This window comes from Triticum aestivum, chromosome 6B (genome assembly GCF_018294505.1).
Source record: "Triticum aestivum cultivar Chinese Spring chromosome 6B, IWGSC CS RefSeq v2.1, whole genome shotgun sequence".
Taxonomy (NCBI): Eukaryota; Viridiplantae; Streptophyta; class Magnoliopsida; order Poales; family Poaceae; genus Triticum; species Triticum aestivum.
In genome coordinates this window covers 243,981,401-244,001,250 of record NC_057810.1, presented here as the reverse complement: position 1 = coordinate 244,001,250, position 19,850 = coordinate 243,981,401, and positions in this window count along the sequence as shown.

Here is a 19,850-nt window from a genome sequence, read left to right as displayed (position 1 = left end):
AGGGATGCTATGAAAAGGCCTGGAGCATATAGGCTGGGCCACAAGGATCTGGTGGGCCCAATAGTGCTGCTGGGCCGGGAACTGGACTTCCGTAAGGGGCCCATCACCGGAAAGGACAAGCGCATGCCCAACCGCAGGGAGCAGCCCAACAGGCACATTTGGTGTGGGTGGGTGTCTACATTCGACTGAGGGGAGTAGTGGAAGTGTGCGGGGACACGGCCCACCGGACAACAGCTTAGGCAGAAAGTTGAAAAAGAGAGAGCGAGAATTTTCCCGCGCCAAAACCCCCTTGGTGTAGTCGAAGCAAGGAAAGAAACCATCATCGATTCTGTAGCCTTCTAGACTTCTCCGTTCTTGTTGCCCACTCAAGACAGTCAGAATGTTCGTCTCCCCTGATCCCCTTTCTCTGTTTCTAAATCTTTCTTCTCACTCAAAAATTGCCGCTCCCGGATAGCTCCAATCAGCTTCTTTTCTTGATTCGCTGCATTGAGGTTGGTCGCCCTCACCTGGAGCCACCCCCGCAGGTGGTTATGCCACGCGTTGACCATGGATGGTTGCTGGTTTGCTTCCTCGTCCGTTTCATCTGGCTCGTAGTTGCTTTGGCCGTTGATTTCGTCTGCCATAGTATGAGGTTGTTGGCGATGTTTTCTTTCACAAGTGCGCAAGCCAGACGCATCGTCTCTATTTCCGCTGGTGGTAGCTCGGCACATCATCCTCATCTTCCACATCGGCAACATTCTTTGAAGCTCGACCTGCAGATCCCTATTCTTCCTTTTCCGAATGTAATATTTTCCTTTTTCTTACCCTTTTCCTGTATTTGCCCGATTAAACCAATATAATGTAATTACCGAAATGCTTGTTAGTGGAAACTATTTCATCATTTTTCTTTCAAATCTTGGGAAAACATGTGATTCTTTTTTAAGTGGTCTATAAGTGTTGAATGAGGTATACAGTAGCTAGTAATAAGTTAGTAAAAAATAAAAAATGTAGATTGTCGATGTTTGGTAGTAATGACTAATGAACTATTTGCACCTATTGAAGCATGTTTGCAAATACTTTGGCAGGGCTATATACCATATTCGACCCTGCCACATGATGTTAATCTAGTTAAATTAGATTTTATTTTCAAGTGATTTCGTAGTGCAGTAAGTTTATATATATGTAATTCTTATGTAATAGTCTAGTGGCTTCATCTAGTGAAAGGAATATATTGCTCTCTCTCTCTTCTAAGTATTCCCGCTGTCGATACTTCTCCTGCAAATTGGTATATATGCTTTCCACAATTTTTTGAATCATTTCCTTTCTTTAGTAGGATGTCACTTGGTATTTTTATCAATTCATCACCTTCTAATGATGTATTTTTGTCCATCAAACTCCACTCCACAAACTCGGCTACTCTTTGTTTCTCTGATTCATCATGTCTTGTGTAGTTCAGCCGCATGTTCTTTGTTAGCTTCATTATATGAAAGTGCTTCCAAAGATGTAACCTTTTAATGGATGTGGTGACTATGTTGTGTATTCTTCCCTTTGGTATAACAGGGAAGGATCTGATGGAAGTCCTCCTCCTAGAACCATTGTCATGCCACCCAATGGTCTCTCGTTGATGTTCACATTTTTATGCCTTAATATACCCCTTAGAATCATGTGTAGCGCCTCACAACATATCTTGTTTGCCATTGGAGCTTCATCCCATAGTATTTGCGATGTCTTTTTAGTAGGTCTGCCAAGTGTGAACCTTGTTTGATGTGACTTGTTGACTCTTATGTAAGTATTAGGGGGTGTGGAACCTCGAGTGTGCCATTCTACCTCCCTATAGAAGCAGCGCTGCAATACCACATGACGCCAGTGCTAGTACTATCTTGCCTTGACAATGCAGCTTTGTTGTGAGTGCCTTCCATATGTATGTTTTACCGGTCCCACCATATCCGTCCACAAATATTTGTTTTCCCAAATCTTTCTCAACAAATTCCATTATGAGTCAAATGCAAGATGTTGTTCATAGTTGAGAGTACCAAAGACCTTCACATGCTCTTCTTTTTTCTCCTCTTTGTTGTAGTTAATATCTTCATTGAGTAGTTTGTTTCCAAGTTCTTTATTTCTAAAGAATCTGGAAGTTCTATTCCAGGGTATTCCTTAAGTGTCTTTCCGCTTGTCTTGCCATCTTCTCTATTTCCACCAAGGTGTGTCCTTGCTTCACTCTGAGAAGCTGTGAGGCATAGTGTAGGATAGTTCAAGACTTTTCTATGTCTATATTCCATGTCTTTGCTTAGCACGTACTTCCCAGCATGATTCCAACAATTTTTTGGGCTTGTGACTGCGCAGTGGCTTCAAATTGTTGTGAATAGCTTTCTTAGCTGGTTCCTAGTTGCCAATTTGATGCCTCATTGATGCACTTAATCCACTCTGTCATCATCGAGAAATTATACCTTTGGGAAAATTTTGGGTTTACACAGATATTAAAGTTCTCACCATTGATTTTTCTGACCAAATTTTAAGTGACAATCACTATTGGTTGTTTTTCCAAAAGACGTTTCTTCATCGTATTTGCTAACATATCTCCCCATAGCGTGATACAGATCTTCTCACCACTGGACGAATTTAATCATGGAAAAGTGATATAAACATCATCTACGTAATTAAAAGATAGCTATAGTAATCGAAATCACTTACTCTAGTAAAAGGACTCTAATCTCATGGATGTTTGAAGTTTGCGACATGCTCATCCTTTTTTTGTACTTGCTCTATTGGTTTCATTGTAGGCAATCCAATGACATCTGCACATAGTGATGTTTATAAATCTAATTTATGGATGCTCGTCCTTCGATGGGGATTAAGCTCATACATGAGCACTGTTTATCAATATCCACCCTACTCCGCAAGGTATTAGTATGAGAAAATTTGAAGTGGCAGTCCAAAAACTTGGATCTTTCTTTCATCCACTTCCTTCACTGTTGCATAAAAATGGACACTGATTTCATATTGTACTTTAGTGGTCGGTATTTTTCATAGTACCAAATGTTGGATGTCTTAATTATGTAGATGGACCCTCTTTAATTTTTTTTAAATTTGTTGACCAATTTTCTCCCAACAGAAGCATGGTTCGCATTGCCCTACATAGAGGAAAAACATTACAAACTTTGGAAAATGAAAATGGAAGAGACCTTATATATGTAAATACTCGCACCTTTTTATCTAGTAAAATCATATCAGTGCTAATGAGTTCATTAGTCGATAAGTTAATTGCATCCCAATGTCTTAAAACTTTAACTTTGATTGTCCAAGTCTCATTATGTGTAGTCAACGCATTCAGCTATGTATATTCCATATTCTTTGAGGCCCTAAAAATGTCAGAACAGATTGTTTCTTATTAAAGCAAATAATATAATGACATGCTAGCTTTATAAATACAAAATATTTTTGTTGCAACTGCCTCTAGTGATTATGCGACAACAAAGTAAATTGAAGATTTTTTTAACTGGAATAGATATATGAAATCATAGTAGATGAATAAGTACAATTTTTTGACAGTTGGTCTAAATTCTTGTTTCAGCTGGAGATGGTGGCATTAAGACAGGAGGAACCCACTATCCAATTTGAGGTTGGTCAAATATGAAAACTATTTGATGCACAATATATGTTTCTCTATACTGCAGCAAGCAATGCCATTTGTTTATGTTATAGATGTTGTATAGTTCTAGACTTCTGGAATACATTATTTTAACATGAACACACTATCTAGATGAGTAAAAAGTATGAACGTGACACCATTTAGACAGGCACCAACACCTATGGAATTGTATTATTTAGTATAGAATGCAGATGATAGTTTTTTCTGTTTCTACATATCAACATTATGAGCTAACATGTCAAATCATTATATATGAGCACCGCCTAGAGCATAATTGAACTACTATTGATCCATTAATAGGTCTGATCTATAGTTTCGCGCAGATGGTTCTTCATGTTTGGAGGAAGACAATTTTGAAGTGCCACTGGTTGAGGAAGTTGAGCTCGAAGTGTTGCTCGCCGGAGGAAGATGATGTAGAAGTTATACCCTAAAATCTAGAGGACTGTGAAACTATAAGGTGGTGAAAGCATTGCTTAGGTAAGGCATTATAGGGAAGAAGTAGTTTATCATGTTTGCACAATGGAAAGAGAGGTTTTTTGGATGTCGAGAAATTTTGTATACATGTATGCGAACGTGAGAGTTTGGTTCTATCTCGTGAGATATGTTGTTTGAAGAGATTGAATATCTGTAGATTATTGGTGAGAGTTTGGATTTGTTTGGACAGACTGCATCTATATGTACGTACATGATCGTGTGTTTTTGGGCAAGTATCATGAGAGTTTGGTCATGTTTGGTTACTGAGAGAGATTGTACCCTCCACGCATCCATTTGTTTTGTGGGGTGGTCCAACCTGTACGTGTCTCTTGTGTGGGACGGTCTCATCGCTCATGGCATGGTCCAACCTGGACGTGTTTCTTTTGGTATGTTGTGATCGCTTTTTTATGGCCTAATCACTCGCGGGGTTAACCTCCTTTTTTTCAAGTCCAACCTGTTGGGATCGTGAAGTCGAATCTGTCGTAATCTCATGGTATGGTCCCACCTGGTTTATGAAGATCTAACGGTTGTACTTTGTTGTTTTAAAATACGCACACCGAATTAAAGGTCGGATATTTCTAATTATTGTGAGATTTTTTAAGTTAATTATCTTTATTCTGGTGAGCCTGTCAAGTATTTTTTATATATAATAGATAACTTCTTAAGATCAAATCTATCATTGCAAGCAAGAATAGCTCTAGTAGTTTCTTCATCCATAACATAACCCTCAGGAACAACAGGAAATTCATACTTAGGGGGAGAACCTTCATCATCACTATCTTCAATAATTTCATCTTCAATAATTTCATTCTCTCTAACCCTAGCAAGTTGTTCATCAAGAAACTCACCTAATGGCAAAGTAGTATCAAGCATAGAAGTAGTTTCATCATAAGTATCATGCATAGTAGAAGTGGCATCATCAATAACATGCAACATATTGGAATTAATAGCAGAAGCAGGTTTAGGTGTCGCAAGCTTACTCAAAATAGAAGGAGAATCTAGTGCAGAGCTAGATGGCAACTCCTTACCTCCCCTCATAGTTGAGGGAAAAATCTTAGTTCTTTCGTCTTTCAAGTTCCTCATAGTGACCAGCAGATATAAATCCCAAGTGACTCAAAGAATAGAGCTATGCTCCCCGGCATCGGCGCCAGAAAATAGTCTTGATAACCCACAAGTATAGGGGATCGCAATAGTTTTCAAGGGTAGAGTATTCAACCCAAATTTATTGATTCGACACAAGGGGAGCCAAAGAATATTCTCAAGTATTAGCACTTGAGTTGTCAATTCAACCACACCTAGATAACTTAGTATCTGCAGCAAAGTATTTAGTAGCAAAGTAGTATGGAAGTAACGGTAATGGTAGCAAAAGGAACAGTAGTAGTTTGGTAGTAATTGTAACAGTAGCAACATTAAAGTAAATAAGCAAAGCACAATATGTGAAAAGCTCGTAGGCATTGGATCAGTGATGGATAATTATGTCGGATGCGATTCCTCATGTAATAGTTATAACCTAGGGTGACACGGAACTAGCTCCAATTCATCAATGTAATGTAGGCATGTATTCCAAATATAGTCATACGTGCTTATGGAAAAGAACTTGCATGCCATCTTTTGTACTACCCTCCCGTGGCAGCGGGGTCCTACTGGAAACTAAGGGATCTTAAGGCCTCCTTTTAATAGAGTACCGGACCAAAGCATTAGCACTTAGTGAATACATGAACTCCTCAAACTACGATCATCACCGAGAAGTATCCCGATTATTGTCACTTCGGGGTAGTCGGATCATAACACATAATAGGTGACTATAGACTTGCAAGATAGGATCAAGAACTCGCTTATATTCATGAAAACATAATAGGTTCAGATCTGAAATCATGGCACTCGGGCCCTAGTGACAAGCATTAAGCATAGCAAAGTCATAGCAACATCAATGTCAGAACATAGTGGATACTAGGGATCAAACCCTAACAAAACTAACTTGATTACATGGTAAATCTCATCCAACCCATCACCATCCAGCAAGCCTACGATGGAATTACTCACGCACGGCGGTGAGCATAATGAAATTGGTGATGGAGGATGGTTGATGATGATGACGGTGACGAAACGCCCTCTTCGGAGCCCCGAACGGACTCTAGATCAGCCCTCCCAAGAGAGATTAGGTCTTGGCGGCGGCTCCATATCGTAAAATGCAATGAAACTTTCTCTTTGATTTTTTTCTCCGCGATAGCAAATATATGGAGTTGGAGTTGAGGTCGGTGGACGTCCAGGGGGCCCACGAGGCAGGGGGCGTGCCCAGGGGGAGGGGGCGCGCCCCACCCTCGTGGACAGGGTGTGGGCCCCCTGACGCTATTTCTTTGCCAGTATTTTTTGTTAATTCTGAAAATTTTCTCCGTGGATTTTCAGGTCATTCCGAGAACATTTATTTCTGCACAAAAATAACACCATGGCAGTTCTGCTGAAAACAACGTCAGTCCGGGTTAGTTTCATTCAAATCATGCAAGTTAGAGTCCAAAACAAGGGCAAAAGTGTTTGGAAAAGTAGATACGACGGAGACGTATCAATATTCAAGGAATTCATACTAACAACATTGCAATCATGCTCATCATACAAAGATCTAGTACCGAACATTTTAATGCATTCTTCTTCTAGCAATTGAGCACAGTTTTCCTTTCCATCATTCTCACGAAAGATATTAAAAGGATGAAGCGTATGAGGCAAACTCAATTCCATATTTTTGTAGTTTTCTTTTATAAACTAAACTAGTGATAAAACAAGAAACTAAAAGATTCGATTGCAAGATCTAAAGATATACCTTCAAGCACTCACCTCCCAGGCAACGGCGCCAGAAAAGGGCTTGATGTCTACTACACAACCTTCTTCTTGTAGACGTTGTTGGGCCTCCAAGTGCAGAGGTTTGTAGGACAGTAGCAAATTTCCCTCAAGTGGATGACCTAAGGTTTATCAATCCGTGGGAGGCGTAGGATGAAGATGGTCTCTCTCAAGCAACCCTGCAACCAAATAACAAAGAGTCTCTTGTGTCCCCAACACACCCAATACAATGGTAAATTGTATAGGTGCACTAGTTCGGCGAAGAGATGGTGATACACATGCAATATGGATTGTAGATATAGGTTTTTGTAATCTAAAATTATAAAAACAGCAAGGTAAATAATGATAAAAGTGAGCACAAACGGTATTGCAATGCTAGGAAACAAGGCCTAGGGTTCATACTTTCACTAGTGCAAGTTCTCTCAACAATAATAATATAACTGGATCATATAACAATCCCTCAACATGCAACAACGAGTCACTCCAAAGTCACTAATAGCGGAGAACAAACGAAGAGATTATTGTAGGGTACGAAACCACCTCAAAGTTATCCTTTCTGATCGATCTATTCAAGAGTTCGTAATAAAATAACACGAAGCTATTCTTTCCGTTCGATCTATCATAGAGTTCGAACTAGAATAACACTTTAAGACACAAATCAACCAAAACCCTAATGTAACCTCAAGTATCCATGGGTATGATTATAAGATATGCATCACACAATCTCAGATTCATTTATTCAACCAACACAAAGTACTTCAAAGAGTGCCCCAAAGTTTCTACCAGAGAGTCAGGACGAAAACGTGTGCCAACCCCTATGCATAAGTTCACAAGGTGAACCCGCAAGTTGATCACCAAAACATACATGAAGTGAATCACGTGATATCCCATTGTCACCACAGATAAGCACGGCAAGACATACATCAAGTGTTCTCAAATCCTTAAAGACTCAATCCGATAAGATAACTTCAAAGGGAAAACTCAATCCATTACAAGAGAGTAGAGGGGGAGAAACATCATCAGATCCAACTATGATAGCAAAGCTTGTGATACATCAAGATCGTGCCAAATCAAGAACATGAGAGAGAGAGAGAGATCAAACACATAGGTACTGGTACATACCCTCAGCCCCGAGGGTGAACTACTCCCTCCTCGTCATGGAGAGCGCTGGGATGATGAATATGGCCACCGGTGAGGGATCCCCCTCCGGCAGGGTGCCGGAACAGGGCCCCGATTGGTTTTTGGTGGCTACAGAGGCTTGCGACGGCGGAACTCCCGATCTATTGTGCTCCTCGATGTTTTTAGGGTATATGGATATATATAGGTGAAAGAAGTCGGTTAGGGGAGCCACGAGGGGCCCACGAGGGTGGGGGGCACGCCCAGGGGGGTAGGGTGCGCCTCCCTGCCTCGTGGCTTCCTCGAAGCTTCCCTGACGTCTACTCCAAGTCTCCTGGATTGCTTCCATTCCAAAAATAACTCTCCCGAAGGTTTCATTCTATTTGGACTCCGTTTGATATTCCTTTTCTTCGAAATACTGAACTAGGCAAGAAAACAACAATTTGGGCTGGGCGTCCGGTTAATAGGTTAGTCCCAAAAATAATATAAAAGTGCTTAGTAAAGCCCATAAACATCCAAAACAGATAATATTATAGCATGAATACATAAATAATAGATACATTGGAGACGTATCAGCATCCCCAAGCTTGATTGCTGCTCATCCTCGAGTAGGTAAATGATAAAAGAAATAATTTATGAAGTGTGAATGCTAGCAGGTGCATAAGTTTGATCAATGATAATTTCAATCACCTTTTCTAGCATCATTATATGTCATAACAGCAGCTCATCTCATAGAACTTCTAACGATCAAGTAACAAGCTATTCACATGTTAAACCATAGACCATAAACTTTCTTGAAAACTAGCAAACTATGTTCTCAGTCATCAAACAATTGCAATTCATCTTATTTTCAGGAAGGGTCAACGTAAGAGCTTTGATTTAGCAAATACCACATACTCAACTATCATATAGTCTTCCATGATTGTGATACGTCTCCATCGTATTTATAATTTTCGATTGTTCCATGGATATGCCAATATTCTTCAACTTTCATATACTTTTGGCAACTTTTTATACTATTTTTTGGGACTAACATACTGATCCAATGCCCAGTGCCAGTTCCTGTCTGTTGCATGTTTTATGTTTCGTAGAAAACCCATATCAAACGGAGTCCAAACGGGATAAAAACGAACGGAGAATTATTTTGGAATATTTGTGATTTTTGGGAAGTAAAATCAACGCGAGACGGTGCCCGAGGGGGCCAGGAGATAGGGGGGCGCTCCCCAGGGAGGCAGGCGCGCCCTGGATTCTCCTGCCCCCCCCCCCCCGTAAGGCGGTTGACGCTCTTCTTTTGCCGCAAGAAAGCTAATTTTATGAGAAAGATCTGGGTGAAAGATTCGCCCCAATCGGAGTTACGGATCTCCGGATATAAAAGAAACGGTGAAGGGGTAGAATCAGAGAACGCAGAAACAGAGAGAAACAGAGAGATAGATCCAATCTCGGAGGGGCTCTCACCCCTCCCACGCGATGGGAGCCAAGGACCAGAGGGGAAACCCTTCTCCCATCTAGGGAGGAGGTCAACGTAGAAGAAGAATAAGGGGGGCTCTCTCCCCCTTGCTTCCCGTGGCGCCGGAACGCCGCCGGGGGCCATCATCATCACCGCGATCTTCATCAACACCGCCGTCATCCTCACCAACATCTCCATCACCTTCCCCCATCTATATCCAGCGGTCCACTCTCCCGCAACCGGCTGTACCCTCTACTTGAACATGGTGCTTTATGCTTCATATTATTATCCAATGATGTGTTGCCATCCTATGATGTCTGAGTAGATTTTTGTTGTCGTATCGGTGATTGATGAATTGCTATGATTGGTTTGAGTTGCATGTTTTATTATTGGTGATGTCCTATGGTGCCCTCCGTCTCACGCAAGCATGAGGGATTCCCTCTGTATGGTGTTGCAATGCGTTCATTATTCAATTATAGTGGGTTGCGTGAGTGACTGAAACACAAACCCGAGTAAGGGGATTGTTGTGTATGGGATAAAGGGGACTTGATACTTTAATGCTATGGTTGGGTTTTACCTTGATGAATCTTTAGTAGTTGCGGATGCTTGCTAGAGTTCCAATCATAAGTGCATATGATCCAAGTAGAGAAAGTATGTTAACTTATGCCTCTCTCTCAAATAGAATTGCAATAGTGATTACCGGTCTAGTAACGTAGTCAATTGCTTAGGGACACTTTCACAACTCCTACCACCACTTTTCCACACTCGCTTTATTTACTTCATTGCATCTTTATCTAAACAGCCCCTAGTTTATGTTTATGTGCTCTTTATTTTCTTGCAAACCTATCCAACAACACCTACAAAGTACTTCTAGTTTCATACTTGTTCTAGGTAAAGCGAACACTAAGCGTGCGTAGAGTCGTATCAGTGGCAGATAGGACTTGAGAGAGTATTTGTTCTACCTCGTTGGGTTCGACACTCTTACTTATCGAAAGAGGCTACAATTATCCCCTACACTTGTGGGTTATCAAGACCTTTTTCTAGCGCCGTTGCCGGGGAGTCATAGCGTGGGGTGAATATTCTCGTGTGTGCTTGTTTGCTTTATCACTAAGTAATTTTTATTTGCTGTTCTAAGTTGTTCTCTATCTTTAGTTATGGATATGGAACGCAAAATACCAAAAAAATTAGGTGTACTTGCTACTCATGGAGATGGGTTAACTCCTAAAACCATCGAGTCTCATTATGTGAAAGATATTATGTACTACTTTGATAATCCTAAGAAAACCCCATTCGACTTTATAATGGGAGACATGTTGGATCAACGTGAATACTTTAGGGATTATCGCTCGACACAAAAAGGGAAACTTTTATGGGACCAATTTATTATGTTGTGTTGGTATGCCCGGGATCTATGCTTGAGATATGATATTACTTGTTGCTCCAGGATGAAGGCTCCACACCTTCCCTTTTCATGCAAATTTAATGATAATGAAACCTTAGCTTCTTATGCTAATGGTATATATGATTACTATGATGTGGAACAAATAGAAGAATTTGTTGCTTTTAAGGCTGCTTATGAAATTGAATCTTTGTTTGAAAAGTATGAAGCTTTAGATGATGATGTTTATAGGCCTGAAAATCCTGCTATACTTAGATATTGCTATGAAAATTATGAATACAATTACTATATTAATGCATTTATTGAGAAAGTCTCCGCTGTCCAAGAAGAGACTAATATTTTGCAGGAAGCTATGGAAGAAGAAATTGATGAAATTGTGAGCTCATTAGATGAAAAAGATGATGAGGAGAGCGAAGAACAAAAGGAGGAAGAGCGGATTGATCACCCGTGCCCACCTTCTAATGAGAGTAACTCTTCAACTCATACATTGTTTAATTCCCCTTTGTGCTTACTGAAGGATGATTGCTATGATGATTATTTCTATGATCCCATTGATTCTCTCAAAAATATCCCTTTTGATGATGCTTGCTATGCTTGTGGCCAAGATGCCAATATGAATTGTGCTTATGGAGATGAACTTGCTATAGTTCCTTATGTTAAACATGAAATTGTTGCTATTGCACCCACGCATGATAGTCCTATTATCTTTTTGAATTCTCCCTACTACACTTTATGGCAGAAGTTTGTGTTTATTAAGGATTATATTGATGGGTTGCCTTTTACCATTGCACATGATGATTTTGATAGATATAATATGCATGTGATTGCTGCTCCTACTTGCAATTATTATGAGAGAGGAACTACATCTCTGCCTCTTTATGTTTTCAACACAATGAAATTGCAAGAAACTGCTTATACTATGCATTGGCCTTTACTTGGTGTGCATGAATTGTTCTTTTATGACATGCCGATGCATAGGAACAGAGTTAGACTTCGTCATTGCTTGATATATGTTACTTTGTGCTCACTACTAAATTACAAATCATTGTTAATTAAAATTGGCTTTGATATACCTTGGGATCCGGGTGGATTCATTACTTGAGCACTAAATGCCTAGCTTAATGGCTTTAAAGAAAGTGCTGCCAAGGAGACAACCCGGAAGTTTTAGAGAGTCATTTATTTCTGTTGAGTGCTTTTATTTAGTCTAAAAACAAAAAAAATAAAGTGGGGAACCCAAAAACTTTTCAAAAAAGGAAAGTGAAAGTGAGAAAGACAAGCATTGTTGAAGTGGGAGAGTTCCTTGAACTTTGTTCATGCTCACGAAAACTTTGTGAATCTTGATTACAGAAAATTTTCATCAAAAATAATTATCCCCTTGTACAATTCCATTGTATTATAAAAATAATGTGCCAAGGTTTGCCTTTAGGATTGTTTACAATGCTTGTTGGTTTGTACGGTGCAGGACAGAAAGTTTGGCTGTAGTGCACGATTTTACATTTTTAACTGGACCGTCAAATGGTTCTGATTCCTTTTGCACTGTCTTGATATACAACTTTTTTATTTTTCTTAATTTTGGTAGAATTTTTGGGGTACCAGGAGTATGGTGGATGTTCAGATTGCTACAGACTGTTCTATTTTTGACAGATTCTTTTTTGATGCATAGTTTGCTTGTTTTGATGAATCTATCAATTTATATTAGTGGATTAAGCCATGGAAAAGTTATACTACAGTAGAAAAAATGCAAAAACAAAATATTAATTGGTTTGCAACAGTACTTAGAGTGGTGATTTGCTTTATTATACTAACGGATCTTACCAAGTTTTCTGTTGAAGTTTTGTGTGGATGTAGTGTCTAATCGAGGATGTCTTGATATGAGGAAAAGGAAGAGAGGCAAGAGCTCAAGCTTGAGGATGCTTGAGGCACCCAAGTAAATATTCAAGGATTCTCAAGCATCTAAGCTTGGGGATGCCCCGGAAGGCATCCCCTCTTTCTTCAACAAGTATCGGTATGTTTTCGTATTCGTTTCGTTTATGCATTATGTGCAAGTCTTGGAGCGCCTTTTGCATTTAGTTTTCACTTTTTTTACGCACCATGCTGGTATGAGATAGTCCTTGGTTGATTTATAGAATGCTCATTGCACTTCACTTAAATCTTTTGAGTATGGCTTTATAGAATGCTTCATGTGCTTCACTTATATCATTTGAAGTTTGGATTGCCTGTTTCTCTTCACATGGAAAACTGCCATTTGTAGAATGCTCTTTTGCTTCACTTATATTTGTTAGAGCATGGGCGTATCTTTTGTAGAAAGAATTAAACTCTCTTGCTTTACTTATATCAATTTAGAGAGATGACATGAATTGGTCATTCACATGGTTAGTCATAAAATCCTACATAAACTTGTAGATCGCTGAATATGATATGTTTGATTCCTTGCAATAGTTTTGCGATATAAAGCTGGTGATATTAGAGTCATGCTAGTGGGTGGTTGTGGATTGTAGAGACACTTGTGTTGAGGTTTGCAAGTCCCGTAGCATGCACGTATGGTAACCGTTGTGTGACAAATTTGAAGCATGGGGTGTTTCTTTGATTGTCTTCCTTATGAGTGGCGGTCGGGGACGAGCGATGATCTTTTCCTACCAATCTATCCCTCTAGGGGCATGCGTAGTAGTACTTTGCTTTGAGGGCTAATAAACTTTTGCAATAAGTATATGAGTTCTTTATGACTAATGTGAGTCCATGGATTATACGCAATTTTACCTTTCCATCATTGCTAGCCTCTTTGGTACCGTGCATTGCCCTTTCTCACCTCGAGAGTTGGTGCAAACTTCGCCGATGCATCCAAACCCCGTGATATGATACGCTCTATCACACATAAGCCTCCTTATATCTTCCTCAAAACAGCCACCATACCTACCTATTATGGCATTTCCATAGCCATTCCGAGATATATTGCCATGCAACTTCCATCATCATCATATACATGACTTGAGAATTTATTGTCATATTGCTTTGCATGATCGTAAGATAGCTAGCATGATGTTTTCATGGCCTGACCGTTTTTTGATATCATTGCGACGCTAGATCATTGCACATCCTGGAACACCACCGGAAGCATTCATATAGAGTCATATCTTTGTTCTAGCATCAAGTTGTAATATTGGGTTGTAAGTAAATAAAAGTGTGATGATCATTATTGTAGAGCATTGCCCCAAAAAAAAGAAAAAAAAGAAAAAAAAGGGAAAGGCCAAAGAAGCCTAAATAAAAAAGAGGGCCAAAGAAGCCCACCCAAAAAGAAAAGAAAAAAGAAAAAGAAAAGGGGCAATGTTACTATCCTTTTTCCACACTTGTGCTTCAGAGTAGCACCATGTTCTTCATATAGAGAGTCTCCTATGTTATCACTTTCATATACTGGTGGGAATTTTCATTATAGAACTTGGCTTGTATATTCCAAAGATGGGCTTCCTCAAATGCCCTAGGTCTTCATGAGCAAGCAAGTTGGATGCACACCCACTTAGTTTCTTTCCTTGAGCTTTCATACACTTATAGCTATTAGTGCATCCGTTGCATGACAATCCCTACTCCTCGCATTGACATCAATTGATGGGCATCTCCATAGCCCGTTGATTAGCCGCGTCGATGTGAGACTTTCTCCTTTTTTGTCTTCTCCACATAACCTCCATCATTATATTCTATTCCACCTATAGTGCTATATCCATGGCCTGCGCTCATGTATTGCGTGAGGGTTGAAAAAGCTGAAGCGCGTTAAAAAGTATGAACCAATTGCTCGGCTTGTCATCAGGGTTGTGCATGATGGGGGCATTTTGTGTGACGAAAATGAAGCATGGCCAAACTATATGATTTTGTAGGGATAATCTTGCTTTGGCCTTGTTGTTTTGAAAAGACATGATGGCTTTATTAGTACGCTCGAAGTATTATTGTTTTTATGTCAAATGATAGACTATTGCTTTGAATCACTCGTATCTTAATATTCATGCCATGATTAGATACATGATCAAGATTATGCTAGGTAGCATTCCACATCAAAAAATATCTTTTTTATCATTTACCTACTTGAGGACGAGCAAAATTAAGCTTGGGGATGCTGATACGTCTCCGTCGTATCTATAATTTTGGTTTGTTCCATGCCAATATTCTTCAACTTTCATATACTTTTGGCAACTTTTTATACTATTTTTTGGGACTAACATACTGATCCAGTGCCAGTGCCAGTTCCCGTTTGTTAAATGTTTTATGTTTCGCATAAAACCCATATCAAACGGAGTCCAAACGGGATAAAAACGGACGAAGAATTATTTTGGAATATTTGTGATTTTTGAGAAGTAAAATCAACGCGAGACGGTGCCCGAGGGGGCCAGGAGATAGGGGGCGCGCCCCAGGGAGGCAGGCGCGCCCTGGACTCTCCTGGGCCCCCGTAAGGCAGTTGACGCTCTTCTTTTGCCACAAGAAAGCTAATTTTATGAGAAAGATCTGGGCGAAAGATTCACCCCAATCGGAGTTATGGATCTTCGGATATAGAAGAAACAGTGAAGGGGTAGAATCAGAGAACACAGAAACAGAGAGAAACAGAGAGATAGATCCAATCTCGGAGGGGCTCTCGCCCCTCCCACGCCATGGGAGCCAAGGACCAGAGGGGAAACCCTTCTCCCATCTAGGGAGGAGGTCAAGGAAGAAGAAGAAGAAGGGGGGCTCTCTCCCCCTTGCTTCCGGTGGCGCCAGAACGCCGTCGGGGGCCATCATCATCACCGCGATCTTTACCAACACCGCCGTCATCCTCACCAACATCTCCATCACCTTCCCCCATCTATATCCAGCGGTCCACTCTCCCGCAGCCCGCTGTACCCTCTACTTGAACATGGTGCTTTATGCTTCATATTATTATCCAATGATGTGTTGCCATCCTATGATGTCTGAGTAGATTTTTGTTGTCCTATCGGTGATTGATGAATTGCTATGATTGTTTTGAGTTGCATGTTTTATTATTGGTGCTGTCCTATGGTGACCTCCGTGTCACGCAAGCGTGAGGGATTCCCTCTGTAGGGTGTTGCAATGCGTTCATGATTCGCTTATAGTGGGTTGCGTGAGTGACTGAAACACAAACCCGAGTAAGGGGATTGTTGCATATGGGATAAAGGGGACTTGATACTTTAATGCTATGGTTGGGTTTTACCTTAATGAATCTTTCGTAGTTGCGGATGCTTGCTAGAGTTCCAATCATAAGTGCATATGATCCAAGTAGAGAAAGTATGTTAGCTTATGCCTCTCCCTCAAATAGAATTGCAATAGTGATTACCGGTCTAGTAATGTAGTCAATTGCTTAGGGACACTTTCACAACTCCTACCACCACTTTTCCACACTCACTTTATTGCATCTTTATCTAAAAAGCCCCTAGTTTATGTTTACGTGCTCTTTATTTTCTTGCAAACCTATCCAACAACACCTACAAAGTACTTCTAGTTTCATACTTGTTCTAGGTAAAGCAAACACTAAGCGTGCGTAGAGTCGTATCAGTGGCAGATAGGACTTGAGAGAGTATTTGTTCTACCTTTAGCTCCTTGTTGGGTTCGACACTCTTACTTATCGAAAGAGGCTACAATTATCCCCTACACTTGTGGGTTATCAGATTGCTACCACTCAAAGCATATTTTTAGAACAAATAGCATCGACCGAACACAGAGAAAGATAGGGGCTTAATGTTTCGCCTCCCAACTTACATATCATATAGATAATTGTCAACAATAATAATTCATGATCAAATATATATGAATGGCCATATATGCTTAGATCTTTCCCCATCACATGATGCTTGCCAACTAAAGAGTAGGTTGGAATGAGAAGGAATACTACTGACTCTTGCATTAAAGTAAAAGATAGGCCCTTCGTAGAGGTAAGCAGGGATTTGCAGAGGTGCCAGAGCTCGAAGCTTTTAAATAGAGATGAAAATAACTTTGAGAGGTATGCTTTCATTGTCAGCATAACAACCAAGAGTTCCCAATATCTTCCTTACTAGATACATTATAGGCGGTTCCCAAATAGAAAGGTAAAGATTTTACTCCCCCTCCACCAATAATCACACTCCACGGCTTGTCCGAAACAACGGGTGCCGTCCAACTATCAACAATCCCGGGGGAGTTCTGTTTAAATTATTTGCGATTTGTTTTTTATCTTTGATCATAGGACTGGGCATCCCAGTTACCAGCCATTTTTCTCGTGAGTGATGAGCGGAGTCCACTCATCGGGAGAATAACCCACCTAGCATGGAAGATACTGATAGCCCCTAGTCGCTACATGGGCGATTCAGGCATACAAAACATATTATTATTTGAAGGTTTAGAGTTTGGCACATGCAAATTTACTTGGAACGACAGGTAAATACCGCATATAGGTAGATAATGGTGGACACTCATGGAAGAAACCTGGTTCAAGGAATTTGGATGCACAAGCAGTATTCCCGCGTGTTGGAATCGATCTGAAAAAACTAGATACGATCCAACAATATTTTGGCTAGCAAAGGATTCTAAATAGCAAGCACCACATGTTGGAGGATCTATAACAATATAACTTCTATACAAATATACCCAAGCATAACTCATTATGTTGTCTTCCTTGTCCAATCTATCTATACCTCTATTAATTTGTGACTCCCTAGAAATCCCCCTGTTAATCAGAAATTACGAGCCGTACATCGAGATGGGACCAAGTTATTACGGTGTAGATTAATTTTCGTAAAAACAATCTGCCAGATTAGTTCTGCTGAAAGGAAAAAAAAATTAAAAATCCCATCGTCCTTGAAGCCCAAAAGGAGGCTCATAACTCTCTCACGGTAATAGTCTCTCAATCTCTCACAGCTCTCTTCCTCGCTCATATCTTTGTCTCCAAAATAGATCAGGCCTCACCCCCGTAGTTCTCCTTTCGTTCTTTCGTTCGTCGCCCTTCCCAACTGCAGCGTCATCCAGCTTCCCCGACCGCCGCTCTTCCTTGCCGCATCTTATCCATGTTGGAATCGATCTGAAAAACAAGGTGTGATTCAATCCATCCTCTAATGCTGCTAGGTATTCATCCACGTTGGAATCGATCTGAAAAAACTAGATACGATCCAACTATACTGCTGCTAGGTACGATCCAATCCATTATCCACTGCTGCTTGGGATGCAGCTTTCAACTTTTGGCCACGCAGTAATCGAACATATATTTTTAGGACCGCAGATGAATCGCAGATGAATCTGTCCACTGTGGTTGATGCAACTGAGGAGGTGTACCGTACCCTGACTGTTTGAAGCAGATTGGATGGCCGTCTCTGGGAACCAACGATGGAGGTTTGGTAGCAAAGTTGTTTACCTGCTCGACAACATTCAATTTGTTTCACTACTCACCTCTGTATCTTCAAGAATTTCCTGATTTTGATAAGTTCTACTCATATAATTTATCTCTAATACACTGTCCATATGGTTGATGCAAGCTCTGCAATTTTGTAAGGAAGATTTGTGGTATGTGCATATCTAAATAAACTGGGATGGACTAATCTCTGTTTATAATTTTTATCACTTTATTAGACAAAAGGCCCTCATGCACATAGTGGGCAGTCATGTACAGCTGATATAGTTGATGTTTGATAATAGTTGGTTCAAGGTGTGTGGCCTTTTGCATTTTTTTCTGACCTGTCAATTTTCTGAATTCTAGTGAGCCGGTAAAGACAGTAGATCGAGATATTTCAGTCCCTACAGATGCTTTGTTATTTTAGGACTAAGCATTAAACATGTTCTAGTTTCCAGTCCATTACATGTAGATTACTTATTTATCGAGTTACTAGAAACTGTTTAGGCTTCCAATTTATTATCAGTTATGTTGTGATGGGCTGCGCATGTGAGTTGACATAGCAAACAACTTATTTTGATAAGCCTAAAGCATGTACATTTACTTTCCTAAAGCACGTGAATTGAAACTGTTAAGGCAGACTATACAAAGTGTTCCCGGCTTATTATAATTTGGTATACTGTAGATATGGTGTGTGTAGTTTTTTTGGTAAATCTTCCACCAGAAATGTTATTTCAGAAGGTTGGTGCTGAGTGCTGACACCCAGTAAGATCCTCCTAGATCAGCCCTCTGTCTAGCACATTACTCGGTGGATATGACAGGCAACCTTCAGTTTCAGGGAGAGTACATGTTTGGCATGCTGCTATTCTTATGAAGAGTAATCTCCCCTTGAACATAACTTACATAGGATTGTTGGATCATCACAAGATTTACTTTATGAGTAGGGACGTAACTTTTATTACTGTAATTCATTTACAGTCATGCGTCGATCCATTGGTACACATATTAGATGAAAAAACTGTTATAGGCTCACTATATACATGAACAAATCTGGAGCCTATGGAATATTGAATGGTAGGGATTTATCATTTCACTTTACATGACATATTGATCCTTTATCCCTGCCTTCTAATTAATGCGAAAGAAGGCTTATTTAGCTTTTAGTCAGTGTCTAATTAAACTATATTCTAATACCTGATGAAAATGTTAATTCATTCAATATTTCATACTACTTTTGTGCGTGCTTCATGTAGGTATTTGTACCCAGCAAACAACCTATGACCAAACAATGTATATTTTATGCTTTATCTCGATGGCACTCAGTGATACAAATATGGAATTGATGGATAAGTATAATTAATGGATGCATAGTTATGTACTTGATGATGAATAGATTGAATAAATAGATGCATACATGGATAATTGGATTCTCGCTGAAGAAGCCACATATGCCTCCCTGTGTCATCTAGATCATCCCTGAATCAGAGATCGCACAAACTCTTGATTTCTTAGCCGTGCTCCCTGATAAGTAATGCAGTTTGTTTAGATTTAATATTACATGCTACCATAGGTTGTTTCCAGCAAAGTTGATTTGCTTTGTTTGTAGTGAATTAGGCATCTG